The sequence below is a fragment of the Adiantum capillus-veneris genome, chromosome 23 (genome assembly GCF_014529385.1).
Source record: "Adiantum capillus-veneris isolate H3 chromosome 23, ASM1452938v2, whole genome shotgun sequence".
NCBI lineage: Eukaryota > Viridiplantae > Streptophyta > Polypodiopsida > Polypodiales > Pteridaceae > Adiantum > Adiantum capillus-veneris.
The window spans coordinates 121,938,665-121,960,533 of NC_140953.1; the positions used below are offsets into that span (position 1 = coordinate 121,938,665).

Consider the following 21,869-nt stretch of genomic DNA (forward strand, 5'->3'; position numbering starts at 1 on the left):
GCCGAGCCTAGCACGGGAGTTGTCCAGCATTTGAAAAACGGTGCCAACCGTGGCTTGACTGCAATGCTGTGGATTGACTGCAATGGTGTGGCAGACAAACCATTATGTATTGAGGGAGAAGACAACACATTACTCGTTGTATTTCATTCACATGAGACACAAAGCATAATGTATTCAGGCAGCAAGAAATGTATTAAGATAAATGTACTTTGGATATAGTGCTCTTGTACAAACTGACCATTCCAGCAAAAAACTGTTCGAATGTCAGATACACAGATTTCACAGTATGACATAGTCCTGTTTGTACAAACTGTCTGTTTCAGCAAAAATATAGTTGCAAGCTCTGATACATAGGTTTCATAGCAGTATTCGGCACTGGGGAACGCCTGTTACATAGGGAGCCTAGCAAACACATTTGACATCCTGCACGCAATCGCATTCAACTGATTTAGCCGTGTTTTCAAAATGTTAAGCTCTCTGCGTAACAAAAAGATTTGTTCCTCTAGTCTCGCCACTTGCACATCAGCAACGTTCATGTTATAGCTATTGACGCTTTCTTTGATTGTGTCGATTGCTTCAAGAAGCACTGTTCGCAGAGATGGTTGGCTCGTTGTTCGATCTCTAAGAAATTCCTTCAAGATTGCAACCAAGACATCCTCGATGCTATCAATGCGCAAGTCTTCATCTGCTTGTGTCTCCTCTTGCAGTACTGCTTCATTTTGATCTACGTCACCCATTTTTTCACCTACAAGACACAAGATGCAAAGTCAGAGGGATACCTTGCTCAAAAACATAGCGAATCAACAACATAGCAAGTAGCAATACTTCTCTAAGCAACTGTCGTGACACCAATTTCATGCACCAACGGGATATACTCGTCCCCTATCTTTGGATTTGGTGTGTTTGGATCTCCCGAGTCAACATCAGCCTCATGATCATCATCAACCGCACAACTTGGGCTGTTACAGATACCGACAATGAGATCCTATTTCAGTCTTGAAGAATGCAAAGCTGATGCATTACCTTTCTCTTTCTTGCAAACACGACAGGAACCAATCCGATCGTGGATGTGTTGTCCCGCACATGTCATCATTGACAAAGATATTCACAATGTCCTGGTAGCTAGAAGTGCTTGGATGCACCATACAACGCCAAAGCGCTTTTATCTTCCTCATGCCAAGGCGAAGGGCTATATATTTTTTTACTGTTGCGATGCCGCATTGTGGGGGAGGTAGGCCTGACGTCACTGGAGTTGTTGCTTTGTAAAGCTAGAGAGCGAGAGCGGATGGAGCAGGACTACAATGGTGACCCCATAGAGGTGAGGATCACGGCAAGGGAACTCAACTAATCATATTGAGCGTTCGCTCTCTCTCTCTCTCTCTCTCTCTCTCTCTCTCTCTCTCTCTCTCTCTCGTGCAGAGCAGGCTTAGGGTGGGGCGTATCCCCTCTCTCTCTCTTCGCTATAGCAGGGCAGGCTCCAAGGATGCTCAGGATGCAGTGGGTGTATTGACCAAGGATGCAATAACAGAGAGGACGATGCTCACGATGCACAACATGAGGTTGCGAAGCAGAGAGAGAACTTAGATCGAGCTCAAAGGATGCAGGAGCTGGGCGTGGTGCAGGAGAGGAGCTGGGCGAATGTTGCGTGTACATCGCCTCCACATTGTCCTAAAATGCATTATCGTTTTAGTGTGAATGGAATCTCTAACGTTAATTAATGAATGAAGAGCCCAATAGACACAAAGGCAAGTTTCTTGAGTTGGAGGGATAATGACTCTTGAATGCAATTTATCACAGAGGGACGTCTATAACCACCATTAGTAAATCCTCTAAGAAGGTACATAGGTGTTGGGTGGTGTGGAATCATTCTGTGTTGGGATTCTCGCACATAGTCTTTTAACATGACCGGTTTCAGGATGTAGGAGTTATCAACTCCATTTTTACTCAAGAAGGATTCCCTTTGATTGCAACCATGTGAATAGGGTGGTCTGCATGTCCGGTTTGGGGGAATCTACAAAGCTCCTCCTGCAGGACTGGAAAAAGAGAAGCCCAACTCTTGACAGGTGGTGCACAGGCAGACAAGATGGTCGAGCTGGCAGCAAAAGGGTGTGGCAGAAGGATTTTTAAACGTTCTCACCACTCGCATGCGACGAAGTTGACCTCTGACAGAGAACTCGTGAAGCTAATAGGTAAATTTGAGATCTTTGTGTGTGTGTCTATCTGCACTGTCAACTTCTTCCTGCTGCTGCTATGTTGAAAGCTTCTGTGTGTTACACTCGGAGTGTCTAAGAGCCTAGACTGGGAGTGTCTGAGAGCCTGCACTGGAACTGTTCTTTTGAGTTGACGCTGGTTTCTGCTGGTGCGAGTTCACTGGTTGCTCTACTTTTGTTCTGAGCCTCTGAGATTAGCAAATTGGATCTGTTTTTTTCTTGACTGTACCGCTACGGTTGTGTGTCTTGTTGGTACCTTAGGGTTCTAGTGATTCCTTGCAGGCAGATGGTGAGATTGAAAGCAAAAGCTCGTCTAAAGGGAGATGGCGCGGCTGAGGCAAGCCATGCCAGAAAGAAGGAGAGACAGGTTAGAATGATGGAAATCAGTGTCACCATCTCCGTTGGAGGCGATGACATAGATGTCTCACTGTTGTCTGCCATGCAATCATTCCTTGAGAACGAGACTATAGCTGGGCTATGTGCTGTTGAGAGGGGCGGGGATCTGTTGCACTTGCACTTTCAAATGATTGTCCGGCTGTGGACGAGCTCATTGATTTCTACAAACAAGAAAATCAAGCAATACCTAGGTTGGGATAATCATTCACCAGCTGGAGCCGTTGGGCTTTGCCGCGGTTTGAAACAACGAAACATGCATACGTTCGAGGGGATGCTTGTCTACTGTATGAAGGATCACCGGAAGGATCACTTTCAAATGGCTATCCACAATGTCCATCCAGATCAGATAAATAGGGGGTCGAGCTCTATAGCTTGTATGGCGGTGATGAGTTGAAAAAGAAGGTTTGTATGACACCAGTCAATATTTTTGACAGAGCATTCATGTTCTGGAAGTATAAGTTGATGCATCCACTAGGTAGCGACTTTCTGTCAACATTGCATAAGATGTTAAAAACACGGAGATACTACCCGTCATCGTCTTGGGTGACACCGTATCAAGGCCGGGGCATGGAGCTAGAGAAGACTAAAGCACTTTGGATATGTACGGTGCATCCATCAACGATGACATACCAAGACGTCGTTAGTGTATTTATAAATACTCAAATGTACACAAGTACACATCCTCGTGCTGATTGGTTCTTGTCTCGATGGCAAGGCGTCGAAAGTTATATCATGCGATACATGTAAAAGCAATCCGACTTGCATCCTTGTTCACTTACAAAGATGTTGCACCCAGCCCGCCAAGTGTCGTTCGCGATGATGATGACCATGAGAATAAAGAAACCGAGGACGCCACAGGCAATGCTGACTATATCCTGCTGGTTCACAAAACTGGAGTCACGACTGCTGCATGATACTATTCGTTGAGTTTATGGTTCTACTCTCTTGCTGTGATTTGTTTTAATATACCTACCTCAGGATGAATATAAATGATTTTGTTGTGTCTTTGCAGGACAACAATGGAGAATACTCAAGAAAGTCACTTTTTGATGGCAACAGGAGAATCACAAGCGGATGACCTATTGGACCGGATTGAAGACCCATGCCTTGAAAAAAGAGAGGAACTCACAACACAAATTTTGCATTAACTATCTGGCGATTGCCTGATGAGAGATCTCTGCGCATGGAGCTAATAACAACGAATCACAGTTTGAAAGAAGCAATAGAAACGTACAAAGGCGACCTTGCTGATGTTCAAATTTGCAAGCTTGAGGAGCAAATTTTTGCACTGCGCAAGGAGGTGTCATCCTTGAAGACACAACTAAATAAATTAAACGCACTTATAATCAAAATCACAGTCATCCTTGGCAAGAATGCCAGCCAGTAGTGTTCGAACATCACAACCATGTACTTATTGCGAGGTGTAACATTTTGGCTGCATATGAATTTGTACTCCTGCTTGTAACTACTTGCTGGTCACTACAAACAGTTTTGTATGAATAAGTACTATTGTTTCTCTCTCTGGCTCTCTCCCTGTCTGTCAGTCAAAAGTAGTCCTGGATGTAATAGATGCAGGTTACGAATACTGTGGTGTCCAGGACGTAGGAAATGCACGTTACGAATACTGTAGTGTCCCTCGCTGGTTTCCTCTCGTCTGCCTCTTAGAAATATTGTCGGACATAGGACATGCGGCTTAGAGATTCCCTGTGGGCAAGTCTGTTCAGCCACGCAAACCAACAACAGCCTCATGGCTGATCTTCCCGCTGCCGACACAGCAAGCGACTCCCTGGACTTTGCGCCATCTACAAGAGCATCTAGGGGTATATCGCCAGATTCCGATTATCGGAGGCCGACCCAGTCACTTAGTGACTTGAGACATGTATTAAAATACTCGTTCACAAAGCTTTAATATTCCAATTAGAGTAGAATGTTCATAGAGACATTGTCATAATATTGGATTATAAAGCAGTAAAGCTTCTTACTTGCTCACCTATCTATTAACTGGAATCTCCATCAGATTCCAAAAATTAAAGTGTCGCGCTCCTCTCTGATTGCAAAGAGCCACTAGTAGCTACCTACCTACTCGCTCGCCTTCGCCTCTATCATCCCCTTCAACTGGTCTGCTGCAACACCACAACAGATGCGCTTGCCTCGGCCTTGATCTGCTTTGTCATCTTTTGCCTGTCCCTGGCTGCCCCCTCCATCTAACGAATTGTCAAGCCGAGGCAAACCATCACGCAAAGAGAAAGAGTGGTACTTGAGGGACCCATCACCCGTTCCCCCGCACTCTCCTCATCCCCCTCGACGTTGTGTGCTGCCCTACAACCGATGTGCGCAGCTTCGGCACTCGTCGATGCTTCCCCCTTGGCTCCCCTTCTGCTCATCAAGCCAGTATCCCTTTGCAACACCCAGAGAGAGAGAGAGAGAGAGAGAGAGAGAGACCATGTTGCTCCCGCTACGTCTGCACCTGTACCTGCTGACTATCAAATCATCCCTTACCCCCCTTGATCCTGCCTACTATTCGTGATTGCTTTCTTCTCCTCCACAAAAAAACACAGAAGCCTATCCTCAATGCGTAGAAGTCTCCTACAGGTTGCACCAATCTTCACATCTGCTCGATCTCCCTCACATGCAGCTCCTTTGAGGCTGAACCAAAACACACACACAGACGCAACGTCTAGCAGAGAGGAGCAAAAAATATCTCCACGTGCCTTTTCTTTGATATCCAAACACAAGAGTCTAATTTTTTTAAAAAAGACACTTTATCTTTTGGTGAACCAAGCGGATCTTTGTTGATTCCCTTCAAAAGAACATGCATACCACATTGGAGTACAATGTTTATAGATTTATTATTTTTTCAATACAAGAATTGAGAGAAAATAAGCAACGCTCTCATCGAGGTTGTTATTAGAGATAATTTACTTACCTACGGATCATACTGATGTGGTAGTGGGCCCATACTCAATGGGCCTACTATTTCATTGCATATGGTGCCTTGAAAAGGGCATCTCTCTCTCTCTCTCTCTCTCTCTCACACACACACACACACACACACACACACACACACTCTCTACCATACATGTATGTCATGCAAAATGGGACCCATCAACATTTGTGTAGCACCCATGCAAAACGGCATGCACACACAAAAGCACACGCAAACATAATGTCATACCTACATATTTAACATTTGACTTGAAGCAATCTAAACTCTAAGATTTTGTAAACAAAAACTATGTTTTCCTTAGACAAGAATATGAGTGCTCTGGGTTTTGATATGCAAATATATCTATCTTTGTTATTGTTGCCAATAAATGTCCCTCCAATTTTGCAAGCTACTCTCTATTTAGTGGGAATCTGGTAAGATGCTTCCGACCCTTTGAGGAGAAAAGGGGAGGACATGGCACATGTAGGAAGGGGAGAGCGAGAGAGAGAGTCTCTGGCAGCCTGTGGCTGCATGACATGTGTGTGAGACTAGGGCGCCTTGGGGCAGGTAATGTCGCACGTGTAGGAGAGAGAGAGAGAGAGAGAGAGAGAGAGAGAGTTCCCTACATTCTCCGGCAGACTGTGGCTGCGTGACACGCATCTGAGACTAGGATGTCTTGGGACAGGTAATGCCGCATTTGTTTTGGATCTGCAAGGTGGGGCACAACAGCACATCTGCGCAATAAACACGATAAGTGGAGGATGAGTCGGAGGTGTAAGTCAGTGAAGGAGCAGGTAAAGCCGAACACAGGGGGCACAGGCTTCTCATTAAGCTGGATTCTCCTATGCCTTTTAGGGGGAACAACGGGGCAAATGCTGAGAGAGAGAGAGAGAGAGAGAGAGAGAGAGAGAGAGAGAGAGAGACTCCATGGGTCGAGATGAGCGAGGGGCAGAGAGGGTGATTTTTTTCATCTGGTTTGATGGCATCCATACATCAAGAGGTGGAAGAGACAGAAATGTTATTTTTTGTTGTCCTTCGCAGGGATGGCTTGCCTATGTGCCGTGAAGGGAAGGGTGAGGGCTCTGCATAGACGATTGCACAGAAAGGGCAGGAAGTGAGGTTTGTAGGGAGTCAAGATCTCTCTCTCTCTCTCTCTCTCTCTCTCTCTCTCTCTCTCACACACACACACACACACACACACACACACACACACACACACACACACACACACACACACACACACACACACACACACACACACACACACAAGTGCCCAGGCATCACAAGGGAAGGAGGTGGATTCTGTGTCGTCACACACAGGGTATGTATGGAATGTGTGAGGCTTCCCTCTTGCATGCGGAATTGGGACAACTCTCTCCTTCTCTCGCACAAATTGAGCGAGGCAGATCTCTATCTATCTGCAAATCCATTATGCACACATGCGCAATGGGGCAGCTCGTTGTGTATCTTGCTTCGCAATGAGGGAGGCATCTCAGAGCTAAGACCTTCATGCTTGATAGCATCACCTGGGGGAGACAAGGCCATGTGCATCGGCTCCAAGTTAGAGGTGAATGGAAAAAGTCATTAGCCTGCGGGTAGCGAAGGAATCTGGCTATCAAATTAATGAATGGATCCAATATATACCCAATATGTCATACAGTCTTGTGGGTCTCTATCTCACTAAAAAGGATGTAATGTAAAGAATACTTATAAATTTTGGAACCTCAATATGCTTCAAGGAGTCATTGCCTTGTGATGGCTTATCGTAAATAAAGTAGAGTTTATATCTAACACTTCATATCACAAAAAATCTATAGTGCTTAGGATAGTAGTTACATTAGGTGTTTTTAAGTTGTACATGGATAACAATTGATAGGCTCAATGACACCTATTAAATATATTCAACACCAATCACTTGATTGTTTTGTTTGCATGGACTTTGCAGGTGAATGTTTTACCCTTTTTTAAACATGCTTGGGGTGATATCTATCTGACCTCAAAGATGAAGACCAATGACGTCTGCTTTTGTAATTTAAAGTTTTTGATATATAGGAAAAGTGGAATGTACCTCTATTTTTTTGTGTGGGTAAAACTCACAATTGTGACTCGATTATATTAGCATCTCCATTCTTTTTTTTTATAGCAAAACTCACAATTGTGAGTGGATTATATTGAGCAGCCCAAAAATTATATTGAGTGGATTATATTGAGCAGCCCAAAAATTACAAGGTTTTTTCATGCTCATGTTAAGCCATGACAACATCTAGGGATCATAATTACAGACAACATCCAGAGATCATAATTACAACGGCTATTAGAGAAGCCACTCCTACCACCCTGCCTCCACATCCTTGTTACCCAAGGTCCATACTCTTGTCATTCTGAGATCTTTTAATTACCGATGGCCAAGATTTGCCCCCATCCCAAGTCCATCTGTTGACAACAAGGCACAAGTAGTCCTAGACCAATCCTCCGAGTGATGCTTGCGCCCGAGTGCCCATATTAGCACTTTGCTTTCCTGTATAATTTCTGCAAAGCTTGCCACCTCAAATCCTCCTTCAAAAACACGGGGCTCCTTGTTTGCTATACATTATGAAAGAAGAAGTATCTGACGATCTGAGTGCTGACGAGGAGTGCAAGACTACCTGAATTTTTACCTCCAAGGCAGGTCAGTCTTGAAAAAACTAATTTTCCATGTTCTCTGGACCCACTTGCATACTTTCCCTCTGAGGCCTTTTATAGCTGGGTAGTCCATGAAAAGGTGGGCTAGATCTTCACTAGCCAACCTGCACCCCAAGCATTGATCTGACCCAATCCCTCTCTCCTGAATCTTCACCCCCGTCGGTAGAGCACCCCAAATAACCTTCTGTAAGAAAACCCTTTGGCTTCCATATGTTCTCCATTACATGCTCCCACCTTTCCTCAAGACATTGCTTTTCCATAGCATGTTAAGGGGGCTAGACCAATTCTTCTTTTGCATCATTGTCTCATAAATGATTTTAGTATGGAGTTTCCACAAGAGACTGCTTCCAGGCCATTTCCAGGCATTCCAGTCCACAACTCCGAATCACAGATTGGCATCACTAGATTGTCAAGTTCTTTCATCACTTAATGGACAAGCAAGACCTCCAAGATATTGAGTTGGTACTGGGCAATCATAAGGTCAATGGTTTTCCAACTCTTGTTGACACTGTCCCAGAATTGCTCAAGTCGGATCAGACCCTTATTATTCAGCTTCCTGGCTGTCTCAATCCAATAGCGAGTTTGTGGCCGATCTACAACTTTGGAGAGCCAGGGGGACCAATGCAGGATGGAGTTCTTGAAGTATCTGGATTCTTCCCCCCACTTTAAGACTCCTGCTACTCTATTGCATTTTCTTACCAATTCTCCTGAGTTTCCCCCCAGTCTTAAGGTAGACCACGCCGGGGCAAGCAGTTTGTCATGAACCTCTACCCCTCTCCACTTTCCTCCCTTCGAGCCAAGTTTAGCTGCTTCTATCATATCTCTGATCATGACTGCCCAAACTTGATCCTGTTTAGCCAAGGAAACAACAAATTTGGTGCAACAAGCTTCTGCATGGGTCACAGGGTTAAGAATCTCGAGGCCTCCTTGATTCCCCGGCTGAGCAACCGATTCCCAACGGGCCCATTGCCATGGCCTGGAAGATTTCGTGTTATTTTTCCATAAAAATGTTTTTACTGGTTTTAAGGACTCTTTCCAGTGACACTTAGCCATCTTGAGAAGCGGGCTAGTGAAGGCAATATAAGGAATCATGAAGGCATTCCGACTTGGGAATGGGAGAAGAGCATACTCCCACCTACTCATTTTTGTTTTGATTTTTTCAAGCACCCACTCAAATCTTTGCTTGTGAGTTACATCCACCCCCAAGGGGGCTCCCAGATGTCTGAAGATATTTCCTTTTGTGACAATCTCCCCTGACCAGACAGAAGGGTCAAATGAGCCATTTTCCAATAGGGAAATCATCCTTGACTTCTCTATATTACACTCGGACCCCGAAGCTAGCGAGAACATTTGTACAATCTCCAGAGCTTTTCTGATGACCTGGGGGCATGCCTTCAAGAAGAGGAGAGAATCATCCGCAAAAAAATTTGCCAGGAGTTGTCTATTTCCTGGTAAAACAAGGCCTTGCACCTCCCCACGTTCAGCACTAGCTTCGAGCGTCGTGATTAGAGGATGTGATCCTATGGCAAAAAGTAGGGGGCAAGAGGGCATCCCTGTTTAATAGACCTTTTCACCTCAAAAGAGCCCACAATTCTATCGTTAAATAGAAGCTCTGGTTGGCTTCCAACCCCCATTACACGAACCAGCTGATAGAGGCGTGGCCCAAAGCCTAGAGCTTCCATGATGGCTTCTATATATGTCCATGTTATTTTATCATAGGCCTTGTCCACGTCCAACTGCAGCAGAATGCACTCCTGCTTTGTGACAGTTGCGTATTCTATGCCCACCATTGCTGCCAAGATGTTATCATCTGTAATGAAACCATGTTGATGGGGGGAGATGATCTTGGTTAGTAAGGGGGCTAGTCTGAGGGCCACTGCTTTAGCTATAATTTTGTACGCCACCAACATCATCGTTATAGGGTGCCATTGTTGTAGTTTAGAGCAGCAGATCTGTTTTGGGATGGGCTTGATAAGCCCTCTCTTCACACTTGTCTCCAATGATCCTTCGACCATGGATTTATTGGCGAAACTTGTGATTGGGGCCTTGAGATCATCCCAAAATTCTGCATAGAATTCCATTGTCATCCCCTTTTCCTTGCCAAGGGCTTGCAATACTAGTGAACATTCATCTTCGGAAAATGCCCGTTCCAAGTTATTAGCTTCTAAGTGGGGACTTTCCTTTTTAACACTCTGAAGTAAGGTCCCTCTGGCTTCGTCCACTTCTTGGGACTAGGTCTCCGGCCGTCAAATGATTTGACTGAGATATCTTAGCATCATACCAGCCATTTCATCCTAGCTATGAACTGCTATCCCTTTCTCATCATCGAGCGAGCGGACGTGGCCCCGGCTCTTCTTGATTTTTAGAGCCCTAAAAAACTGAGCTTGATTGGAAGCTTCCGGTTGCAAACTCCCTAGAGATAAGTATAGCCTTTTTGATATCTTATAATTACTCATTAGCGAGGTTCGATTTGGCTTCAAGCCATCGTTTGTGTTCGACCTCAGTAGCATGCCCATTGGCTTTTATAGCGGTAAGAAATTGTACTTCCGCTGAAAGATGCAACAGGTGATCCTACCTAGCTTTCTTGATTCGGGGGCCCGAGTTTTTGATTGCTTTCTGGATGCTCCGAGCAAAGAAGTCCCACACATTGTGTTTGTTGAGGTTGACATCTTTTTTTAGCTTACCCAGTGCTTTCTTGGCTAGATTCCTAAAAAGAGGGTCTGTGAATAGGTGTGCCCCTGTTACCAACAATTTTTTTTACCTCTTGGGGCCTGATCCTCCTCTTTATTCTTCTTAAAATGTATGTGCAGAGGAATGTGATCCGAGAGGATTGTTGTTGGGAATACCTTCATTTCCATCAGCGTGGATATCCAGTAAGCTTGGTGAGAGCAATAGCATATGTCCAGTCTAGAGGCAGTGCGGGCGTATTGAAGGCTTGTGTAGGTGAACCCAAGCGTGTTTTTCCATGGGCCAACATCCCATAAGTAGATCATTGCCCACTTTTCACACAAACTTTACCATTTAGAACTTTTTGAGCCAGCCAACACACTAGAGGATCCTGTTCTATCCTTGCTCTTTTCTAACATGTTAAAGTCACCAACCAACAACCACTCCCCTTCAATAGGGTTATCTCTGAGATGCATCCATAGTTTAGCTCTATCTTTTGCATTGAAAGGGACGTACACATTCACAATGGTGAGGGGACGCCCTTCCCATTTGATTCTAATCCCCAGAATCCTGCCGGATGGGTGGTTAAGAACCAACTTCGGCTCCAATTCTCTATCCACAATGCTGAGGACGCCACTGAAGGCATTATTTCCTTCATAGAATACCAGTTTCTTTCCTAGAATCTGCTTTCTCTTGCTATGGGCGTCTAGATGGTGTTCCTGAATGGCCCAAAAGTTGATTGTCTTCTCCTTTTTTATTTCCTCCCAGAAAAGGGTACTCTTCTTACGGGTTTTCAACCCCTTTACGTTCCAAGATTGGATAGTGAGAGACTCCATCATTAATGCGGGGTTCATTGGGATAGAGGAACAAATTATTCAGCATCCGAATCATTCGCCCCCCGCCCCCTTCTCCTTGGTCTCAGGAGAATCCGGGGGTTCCAAGTCAGAGGATTTCTTTTCTTGCAGTGTTGCAAATGGATTGTGCAGAGGGACAATGAACCCCCCTCCTTTCGAAGGGGTAGAGGATGACTTAGATCCTTTCACCTCTAGTGTTTTGACGACTTGCAACACTTTGGAGTCTCTTGCCACTACCTTCACTCTTTTGGCTCTTTTCAGAACAAGGACTTGGACAGCCGTCGCCGTTGTTACTGTCATAAATTTGGGGGTAGCAGCGGGAGTAATGATCCTATTAATATTGCCTGTACCTTCAGAAGCTCGTTGTATGGGAATTGATTCTTCCACCATCTTTTCCTGCATCTTCGTATCCATTTTCTCACATACCATCCCTCCTTCATCCTTCCCTGTATTTGTCCCTTCATTATTGTCTCCCTGCTTCTCCAGCCCTCCCATCGGGGATTCCATTTTATTGGGGGTCTGTACTGTCGGAGCTGTAGTACCATTAGAATTCAATGGGCAATCCTTGGCGAAGTGACCAAAGTTGTTGCATTTAAAACATGCCCCAAAGTATGTTCCAAAGTTTAGCGGAATGGTGACAAGCCCATCTCCGACATTGATAACCATGCTTTTAGGTGGCGTTTTAGACGAATCCCATCCTATACAAACCCTGTTTGAAGTTCTGCCAAACCCTCTCTTACTAGGTATAAATAAGGGAGTGCCCAGTTGGCTAGCAAGCATCCTGGAATCATCCTACAGCCAGCTAGAGAGTCCCACAAACTCAACCCAGACCGGATGAACCGCTTGTAAAGATTCAGCTGAGTCGAACACTGGCTCCCAAGGCACCACACACACCGTAGTCCTATTAAATACTAGGGGCCCTTTGTCGAGGATCTTTTCCACATCGGAGGCCTCTTTGAATCTCACTGAGCAAAAACCTTTAGCTAGGTAGGAAGTACTTTCAACTGCTCCTCCATGACCAAGAATTCTAGGGCTCTGAAGCCATTGGATCATCTCAAACCTGTTCGGGATTCTTCCATTGAACCCAAATACAAGCGTCATCTTAGCTTGGCTGGCTAGTTGTTTTTTTATCAGTGCTGGTGGAATTGCTACAGTAATAGCCTCGACAACCTCCACTTGTTGTGGCAAGGACTTTTTTAAAGCAGAGAAGGCTCGATCTGCCAACCCATCTTCTACCAGCCCACTGAATCTTGAATGGGAGCAAGTTCTTTTGTTGTTGTTAGGGCCGGCCTCAAGCATTTTGTTGACTTCCAAGAGCTCTTGTTGAAGTCTAGCTTTTGCATTCTGCAGGTTTTCGATATCTCCTGCACTTGACATCCCTTCTTCTCAGCTTTTTCCATAATCCCTAGAGTTAGGCCCCTTGAGTATGCTAGCAAACGATATACCTGGCCTACAAGCAGTCGATGAACTTGAAGCTTTATTTACGTTCGCACAGATGGGTCCCTGAGGAACCACGTCTTTGATGGTTTTTACTTCGAATTTGAACCCTTGCGCTGAGCCCATTTTCTCTCCTGTTTCCTCAGAGGGGACTTTTTCGGTCGGAACAATTTTGACCTCTTTCGTGGTTGAAACCTTTGGCGAGCTGGGGCCTCACATTTTCGTGTCATGCACCGGTCTCAAGACCGAGCCGCCACCTATATGCATTGGCACCGCTAGCTCCATTTCGGACCTTTTCCTCGCTGCTAACATCTGCGAGAATTTGCCAATGTCCTCATTTACGGCCAGACCGTCGAATTCCATTAGCACAGAACCTTTAATAACTTATAAATGGCTCAATTCAACAATTGGGCCAACCGCAAACAACAGGTTTTAAGGCTATGGTATGAAGGGGGTACAATGCAAAAGGGAGGTCTCAAAGGAGCAAGGGCGATAATTAATGCATGCTATCAACGATTATTAACTACGATTCTTAAAGCGATTATTTGTGCGGTGAGCGATTATTAAGTGCGAGGGGTATCGTGCAACAGGTTGAGTGGAGGTGGGCGTGCTGGAGTGGGGGGGGGGGGGGGGGGAGATGCGCTGCACTAGCAGCTTGGCGCTACCCAATTCACAACCTCCAAGCTGCTGAGGCTGTCATCCAAAAGCTCACTGCTTTTTGGGTCCTGAATGGCCGCGGCGCACAAGGAGAGAACCTCCCAAGGTGTACAAACATTACTCAGGAATATGCCCCGCTCACATGCAAAGCGAAACCTATGCTCAAGAAACCTGCACGCCGCTACCCTGCTCCCGCCATCGCTCGCTTCATCAATATTTTGTAGGGTTGGGTGGTCAGACACTTAGGAGATTCTAGCTAGATCTTTTCTTCGCATCTCCATTCTTATTTGAAGTAAAAAGTTTTGAAATACAAAAGAAGTTTTGTACTCACTATGTCCAGGTCAAGGTGGCCTCAATATACGAAGATATTTCTGTGGAAAGTGATGTGGGGTGCTCTGCCAACGGGCGTAAAAGTACAAGAAAGAGGAATCGCGTCCGATCGTTGCTCGGAGTGCAGAATAGGTAGTGAAGACCTAGCCCACCTTTTCATGGGATGCCAGGCAATCAGTGGCATGACTGGGAAAATATGAAAATGGATTCAAAAGACATGGCAAATTAATTTCTTCAAGACTGATCTGTTCTTTGGTAGTAGCAGGTTGGGAAGTCCTGCTCTTCTTGTCTGCACTCAAATAATCAGGTACTACTTCTTTCATCATATTTGGCAAGCAAGGAACCTTCGTGTATTTGAGGGGGATCTGACTGTGGCAAGCTTTTGTGAAATCATACAAGAGAGCAGAGTGACGATCCACAGGATTGGAGGCAAACAAGCCTCAAAGGACTGGTCTAGAACAATATATGTCATGATGACATCTTGTAATAAGTAAAGCCTAGGAGTAGTTGTGGTTTCTCTGACAAGCAGAAAACTTGTAATCCGTTGACCTTTAAGGCTTGATTTGAGCTTGAGGTTGGTGTATATTTCTGTTATTCGTAATACTATCCACTCACAATTGTGAGTTTTGCAAAAAAAAACATGTAAAAGTGGTTTTTGTGTGTAAGTAATGTAATGTAAGTTCTACAAAAATTAAAGGTGGATGTTAAGAAAGCGTGATTTCATCCTCATTCTATATGAATTTTCAAATTCAATAGGAGTAGAGTAAACTTGTACAAAATCATAAGGATTGCAATTGTGCTAAAAATGTATGACATTGCATCAAAATTGTCAAGGACACTATTTAGCATGCCCAATAGCCATCACCATGACTTGTGAATAATTTTCAACACTTGATTAGATTTCCTCTCTATAGCCTAAGGTACTCATAGCACCCATTCCTCTCAAAAACACCTTCAAAACCTCGCACTTTTTCTAAAAAAACATCACTTTCACACATACCATTGCACACACGCTATGTAAAATCCCCAGACTGCAATCATCCTAATTTTGTTCGCTTCTAGTGCTTCCACAACTGAAAACCTCTCTCTTTATCTCTCTCACACACACACAACCCCGGGGTGCACATGCTCACACACACTAGAGAAGAGAAAAGAAGAAAGGGTGGAAGAGAGAAGAGATAGCGCCACAATTGATGATGACATCTTCAATTCCAATTTAAAACACTACATATAACTTCCATATTCTTCACTCTAGGCTACGCCATGGGCGTTCTCTTCATATAGAGGGGAACACACATCCCTCGTAGCTCGGCTCCATTGGCACACATACCGACCAAAAATCCTCCTGGTAGACCTCCACTTGGCCTCCCTCTAGGTAGCCCTTGTTGGCTCCCTCTGTAAAAAAACTATCTTCTTTGGCTTTGCAAACCCTCTCCTTCTTTGGGGACCACCCAAAATGCAAAAAAATGGGCCCTTATAGGGAAAGGTGGCTATTTTTGGCACCTTCTATATTTGTTAGACATTTGTCCCTTTCTTTAGTTTGACTGCATGCAAACCATCCCTTTTTTCCGACTTTTTTGAGTCTCAAATGCATGGGAAGGGCCCCCACTCTCCAAGCAACTGTTGGAATTAGGGTTGCAGAGAAACACACACAGCTTGGAGAAGACGAAGGAAGCTCAAGGCACACAATAGAAAGTGTGTTACTTAGTGTGTGCAATGGAAAGATAGATAGCCCTAGAGTGATGGGCGTATATACAATGCACGGGGGAAAAAACCTCCTAAAGAGGGAAAAAATGCCCCGGCAGTCCTAGTGTGTTCACACACATCACTACCACATGTATGTGGTAACAAATCCCCCCTGGAGTGATGCGGTGAACGAGAGCTGGCACATGAGTAAAGGGAAGTGCCATGCCTTGAGGACAGGATCAGTCCACAAAGGGGAGTAAGCCCAAATCTTTGCGGATAGCTTCAAGCTTCTCACGAGACAATGCCTTTGTGAAAAGATCTGCAAGGTTGTCCTGTGTTGGCACATAAGCCAAGCTGATCTCTCCTGCTGAGAGCCTCTCCCTGACATAGTGGTAATGCACCTCAATGTGCTTTGTGCGAGCATGAAAACTGGGTTCCTCGCAACTGCCAATGCGCTCTGACTGTCAGTGTAGATAGTGTTGGCAATGTCCTGTCCAACACCCAAGTCAGCCATAAGGCGTCTAAGCCATACACACTCAACCGTAGCTGTGAAGACTGCCCTGTACTCAGCCTCACAACTCGAAGTGGCCACAGTAGGTTGCTTCTTGCTTAACCATGATATACATGAATTGCCAAGCATGAAACAAAAACCACTTGTGGACACTCGCGTGTCAAAACAACCAGCCGAATCTGAGTCCGAAAAAGCGTGTAAGTCTGGCAGCAATGATCTCCCCTTGGGATAAAACAAGCCAAGATGTAAAGTGCCACTAAGGTAGCGGAAAATCCTCTTGACAGCCTGCCAATGCTGAGACCCTGGGCTATGCATAAATCTGCTGACCTACGAGACTGCAAACTGAATATCTGGCCTCGTGTTGCATACATAAATGAGGCAGCCAACAGCAGTTTGGTAAAGAGTGACATCAGTAGGATCGCCAGCATCATGTAGACTCAACTTCAAACCTGTTTCCATGGGAGTGGCAATAGGTTTGCAATCCTCAAGTCCAAACTTACATAGCAATGTCTCTATGTAACTTTTCTGACACAAGGCAATACCACCATCACACTGCTTAAACTGTATACCCAAGTAATGATGCAACAGCCCCAAATCTTTCATCTTGAAAGTAGCATTCAAATCAGCCTTAAATTCAGCAATATGTCTCTCATTTGGTCCAGTGATCAGCAAATCATCAACATAAAGAACCACAATGAGAAATACATCATCCTCACGCTTTACATACAATGTGCTTTCTGTTGGACTGTTACGAAAGCCTCGTTTAACCAAATGAGTGTCAGCTTTCTCATACCAAGCACGAGGAGATTGCTTCAACCCATACAAACCCTTCTTACATTTGCACACTTTGTCCTCTTGTCCTTTTATGACAAAACCGCGAGGCTGCGTTACATAAACTTCCTCAAATATGTCACCATTCAAGAAAGCAGTAACAATGTCTGATTGATGTACATCCCAACCAAAATGAGCTGCCAATGCACATAGAAAACGCACAGTAGTCATACGACAAGTGGGAGCAAAAGTCTCTTCATAATCTATGCCTTTTTGTTGTGCATAACCCTTTGCAACAAGTCGAGCCTTATGGCGATCGATCTCACCATCCGGCTTGCGTTTCAACTTGTAAACCCACTTCGTACCAATGGCCTTTTTTCCAGGAGGCAAATCACATAAAGTCCATGTGTCATTCTCTATAAGTGCATCATATTCTGATTTCATGGCAGCAATCCAATTTTTTGAATTCTGTGCTTCATCAAAAGACAGAGGCTCCTCAACATCATGTAAACTAGACACAGCCAAAGCATAACAATCTGATGCATAAGATGCATGGCGAGAGCCTGAACGAGTACGACTAGATAAAGGTGAATCCAATTTACTGTCACGCAAAGTGTGCACCAGCCATTTTGGCATACCTCTAGCCTGCTCATTTTCAGCCCTTTCCTCATCAAGTACATCATGTACATCCGCATCAGTAATAGGCTGTTCTAAAACATTTTCAGAAACCCCCATAGGCTGTACATTTGCCTCATTGGAACTTACATTCGTATTTCCACCACTGAAAAGAGGCAACAAAGTGTCATAAATGTCCTGTGAGCTTACATTACTGTCTCTAGTACATGACAGCAAGGGCTGAACAGAATCTTCCACAAACACTACATCCCGTGAAACTAGAATACGTTTTGTTTGCGGATGATACAACCTGTAACCTTTTCTTTCAGCACTATAACCAACAAAAATACATTTGACAGCCTTATCATCCAATTTTTTGCGCTGCACTTGTGGCACCAAAGCATATGCCAAACAGCCAAAAACACGCATGTGCTCAATAGAAGGCTTTCTATCATGCCATGCTTCATATGGAGTAATAGACTGCAAAGCTTTCGTAGGACACCTGTTAAGTACATAAGTGGCACACATGATGGCCTCAAGCCAAAAAGAATGCGGCAAAGCTTGACTTTTGACCATACATCGTGCCATTTCCGTTAGTGACCTGTTTTTCCTCTCAGCAACACCATTTTGCTGAGGTGTATAAGGCACTGTACATTGGTGTTTTATCCCACGACTAGCCAGAAATGCATTAAATTCATGAGACATATACTCCCCCCCTCGATCGGAACGGAGGGTGCCCATAGTACATTTTGAGACATTTTCAGCCATAGCCAAAAATTGTTTGAAGCACATAAAAACTTCGGACTTCGCTTTAAGCGGAAATACCCATGCATGCCTGGAGTAATCATCAATGAAAGTCACGAAGTATAGGTAATTGCCCAAGGACGGAGTTTGCATGGGCCCACAAACATCACTATGCACAAGCTGCAACCTGCATGTGGCCCTAACTGAACCATCCTTTGGAAACTTAGAACGCTGCATTTTACCCAGAATACAGCCTTCACAAACATGTTTGACAGGTGCTTCAAGAGGCAGCAAAGAAGCAACCATATCAGATTTCTGCAAACGCAGCAAACTGGCAAAATTCAGATGACCAAAACGTGCATGCCAAAGTTTTGCATCTGAAATAGCCCTTGAATCTGCAACAGCATTTGCAAAATTTTTTCCACACTTGTCATACAAAGTGAGCTTATACAGCCCACGGCACAAAAGCCCAGATGCAACAATTTCATCACCAAAACTGAGATCATGAACTGTACACTGTCATCCACAAATTTGACTACCAAGTCCAAGTCTAGCAAGTGCGGATACAGACAAGAGATTCTTCTTGATCCCAGGTACATAAAGTGCATCAACAAGTGTGAAGGAACTGCCATTAGCAGCAATGAGCACAATCTTTCCAACTCCCTGAACTGGATAAGAGGCGTTGTTGGCACAAGTGACTGAATTCCCATGAGGGACAGACTTGAGAGAGGTAAACAATTCACGATGTGAGGTAATGTGCTTTGTAGCACCACTGTCGAAATACCACACATGTGAATCTGCAGCAACAACTGACAAGCATGCATCATGGACAACAGGATTGTAAGTGCACTCTACGCTAAACGCCCATTCTGCATCAACATCAACATCACAATCTCCTTTCACAGAAGACTCAACAATGGCTGCATTTGTAGTGGAACCAGCATTTGCAGTGGAACCACCCTCTTTCTTCTTAGCCTCTTTGGCCTTCAACTTAGGACACGACTTGATCAAGTGATCATTGGCTTTACAATAATTGCAACGCATCTTCTTTTTGCCCTTATCACCAGAATTGCCAGACGAAGTGCTGCCACCAGAAGCATTAGGAACAGAATTTTTGCCACTCGCAGCAGAACCATAAGAAGTGGCTGCATTACTGTTACCACCCTTTCTTTGAGAAGCAATAAAAGCCTGTTCAACTGCACGCTGCCTAGTCCTGTTTTTTCTAGAAAGTGACTCTTGCAACAGGATTTCCTTGGGTCATGAGTCTCCAAGTACTAGCAAAAGTCTGGTAGGAATCTGGTAAGGCATCAAGAACAGTCTGCACAAGGGAACTGTCCGAAATGACTTCACCTGCAGAAATGAGTTGCTCATTGATATCCTTGACACTAGCAAGGAAAGTGTCCATATCATCTTCCTCATGCATAATCTTCGACTCTAGCTCTTTACGCAGCAAAGCAATTTTAGCCTCATTGCGGCTTTCATAAAGACCTGCTAGAATATCCCAAGCCTGTTTTGCAGATTTTGCTGAACGGATGTGAGGAATAATGGTGCGCTTCACAGACAACGCAATCAATGCATGAGCCTGCGCATCCTTAACATCCCAACGAGCTTGTTCTGCCGTAGGCAAAACAACTCTAACAGCTGCAATCCTTGCAGCAAGACCTGCAACATCCTCAACATCGCCTACATCTTCAGAACCAGGACGTACATCAATGCCCTGCACAATGTTCCAGACACCTTTTGACACAAGAACATGTTGCATCATATAAGCCCACATAGGGTAGTTGTCCCCATCCAACCTGTCTTCAGCAGCAAACATCTTGAACACATCTGTGTTGTTGTTGTCAGCCATGGTAAATGCTGCACCTGATGTGAAAACTGCCCGAAAATAGGAGAAATGGACCGGGAACAACTTGTGCTATATAGCACAAACCATAGAAGACTATAAGGCACCTGTTATGCAGAAAAGGGCACTGACAAAAAATCTGCACAAAATGACGAAATAGCCTGTACAGTACTGCCCGTAGTGGAAACGGAGGCCGAAATGAGCCCAAATCAAAATTCTGAGCAGACCAAGCTCCTTGAGTTCTCCCAAAATATTTGTCGACCTGCGAACGCTTGCCAAAGCTCACTGGAATCGGAGAAAGTGAGCAGGCGTGTGCTGGAGCAGCTGGCGACTAAGCCCGGGAGGACGTGACCTGCTCTGATACCAATTGTTGGAATTAGGGTTGCAGAGAAACACACACAGCTTGGAGAAGACGAAGGAAGCTCAAGGCACACAATAGAAAGTGTGTTACTTAGTGTGCAATGGAAAGATAGATAGCCCTAGAGTGATGGGCGTATATACAATGCACGGGGGAAAAAACCTCCTAAAGAGGGAAAAAATGCCCCGGCGGTCCTAGTGTGTTCACACACATCACTACCACATGTATATGGTAACAGCAACAATGGCGTCGGGCGCCACTAGGTGGGAGGGCCTCCTTTCCTTGAATAAAAAGAAGAGGGGACTCAAGAGCATCCCTGTGATAATCAACCCTTGCGGGCGTAAATCAAACCGCTAACAAGCCGTGCCAGATTGCCAACCACAAATGCCAAGCAATGCCACAAATGCCACCACAATGACCACAAGAACCATCGAGCAGTGCTTGCACCATATCCATCGACAAGAGGGAGCTCCCTCTCTCTCTCTCTCTCTCTCTCTCTCTCTCTCTCTCTCTCTCTCTCTCTCTCTCTCTCTCTCTCTCTCTCTCTCTCTCTCTCTCTCTCTCTCTCTCTCTCTCTCTCTCTTTCCTTGCTTTATGGAGTAGTTTGTTTATCCATCATAAATGTCGGGGTTCATTAACAAATGAAACAATAACTCAAAAACACCATTTGATCAGAGAGAATCAACTTAAGAAACACTTCAGGCATAGTAGAGCTCACATAGGTTACTTCAGATTGAGCAAAACACTACCCAAAAATAGATCAAACACATGAGAGAACATAGCATTGGTTGATTCATCAAGAGAATACATTCATCTCAAACTAGGACTACATGACATAGACTATGCCTTCTTGAGGTAATGAGACAAAAGTAGTTTAACTGCCCAACAATGTTCTTGAAATAAAACATCATACTCAACAAAATTTGACCAACAATATTTTGACCCAACAATATTTCAAATCATCAAATATCTGCCTCAATATCTGACTTAGCAGTGTTTGGCTTAGCATAATCCGACTCAAGAGATCCAACTTAGCATATCAGGCTCAACAATATCAGACTTAAAAATTATGAGACTCAACAATTATTAGACTCAGCAATTATCAGACTCTACAATTATCAAACTCAGCAATTATCAGACTTTGCAATTATCAAACTCATCATATTTGCTAAATTTGGC

At 44.5% G+C, this 21,869-nt stretch overlaps 1 long non-coding RNA gene across 3 annotated transcripts; it reads left to right on the forward strand.

Moving 5' to 3' along the window:
- The first annotated feature begins 1,838 nt into the window (after positions 1-1,838).
- On the forward strand, positions 1,839-4,124 carry LOC147428469 (uncharacterized). Of its 3 annotated transcripts, none has more exons than XR_015185982.1 (3): positions 1,854-2,189; positions 2,493-2,577; positions 3,619-4,124. It is a non-coding gene; the product is annotated as an uncharacterized LOC147428469 (long non-coding RNA). The 3 variants fall into 3 exon arrangements; XR_015185984.1 differs by lacking the exon at positions 1,854-2,189 and adding an exon at positions 2,196-2,359; XR_015185983.1 differs by lacking the exon at positions 2,493-2,577 and having other exon boundaries at positions 1,839-2,189.
- Positions 4,125-21,869: the final 17,745 nt, after the last annotated feature.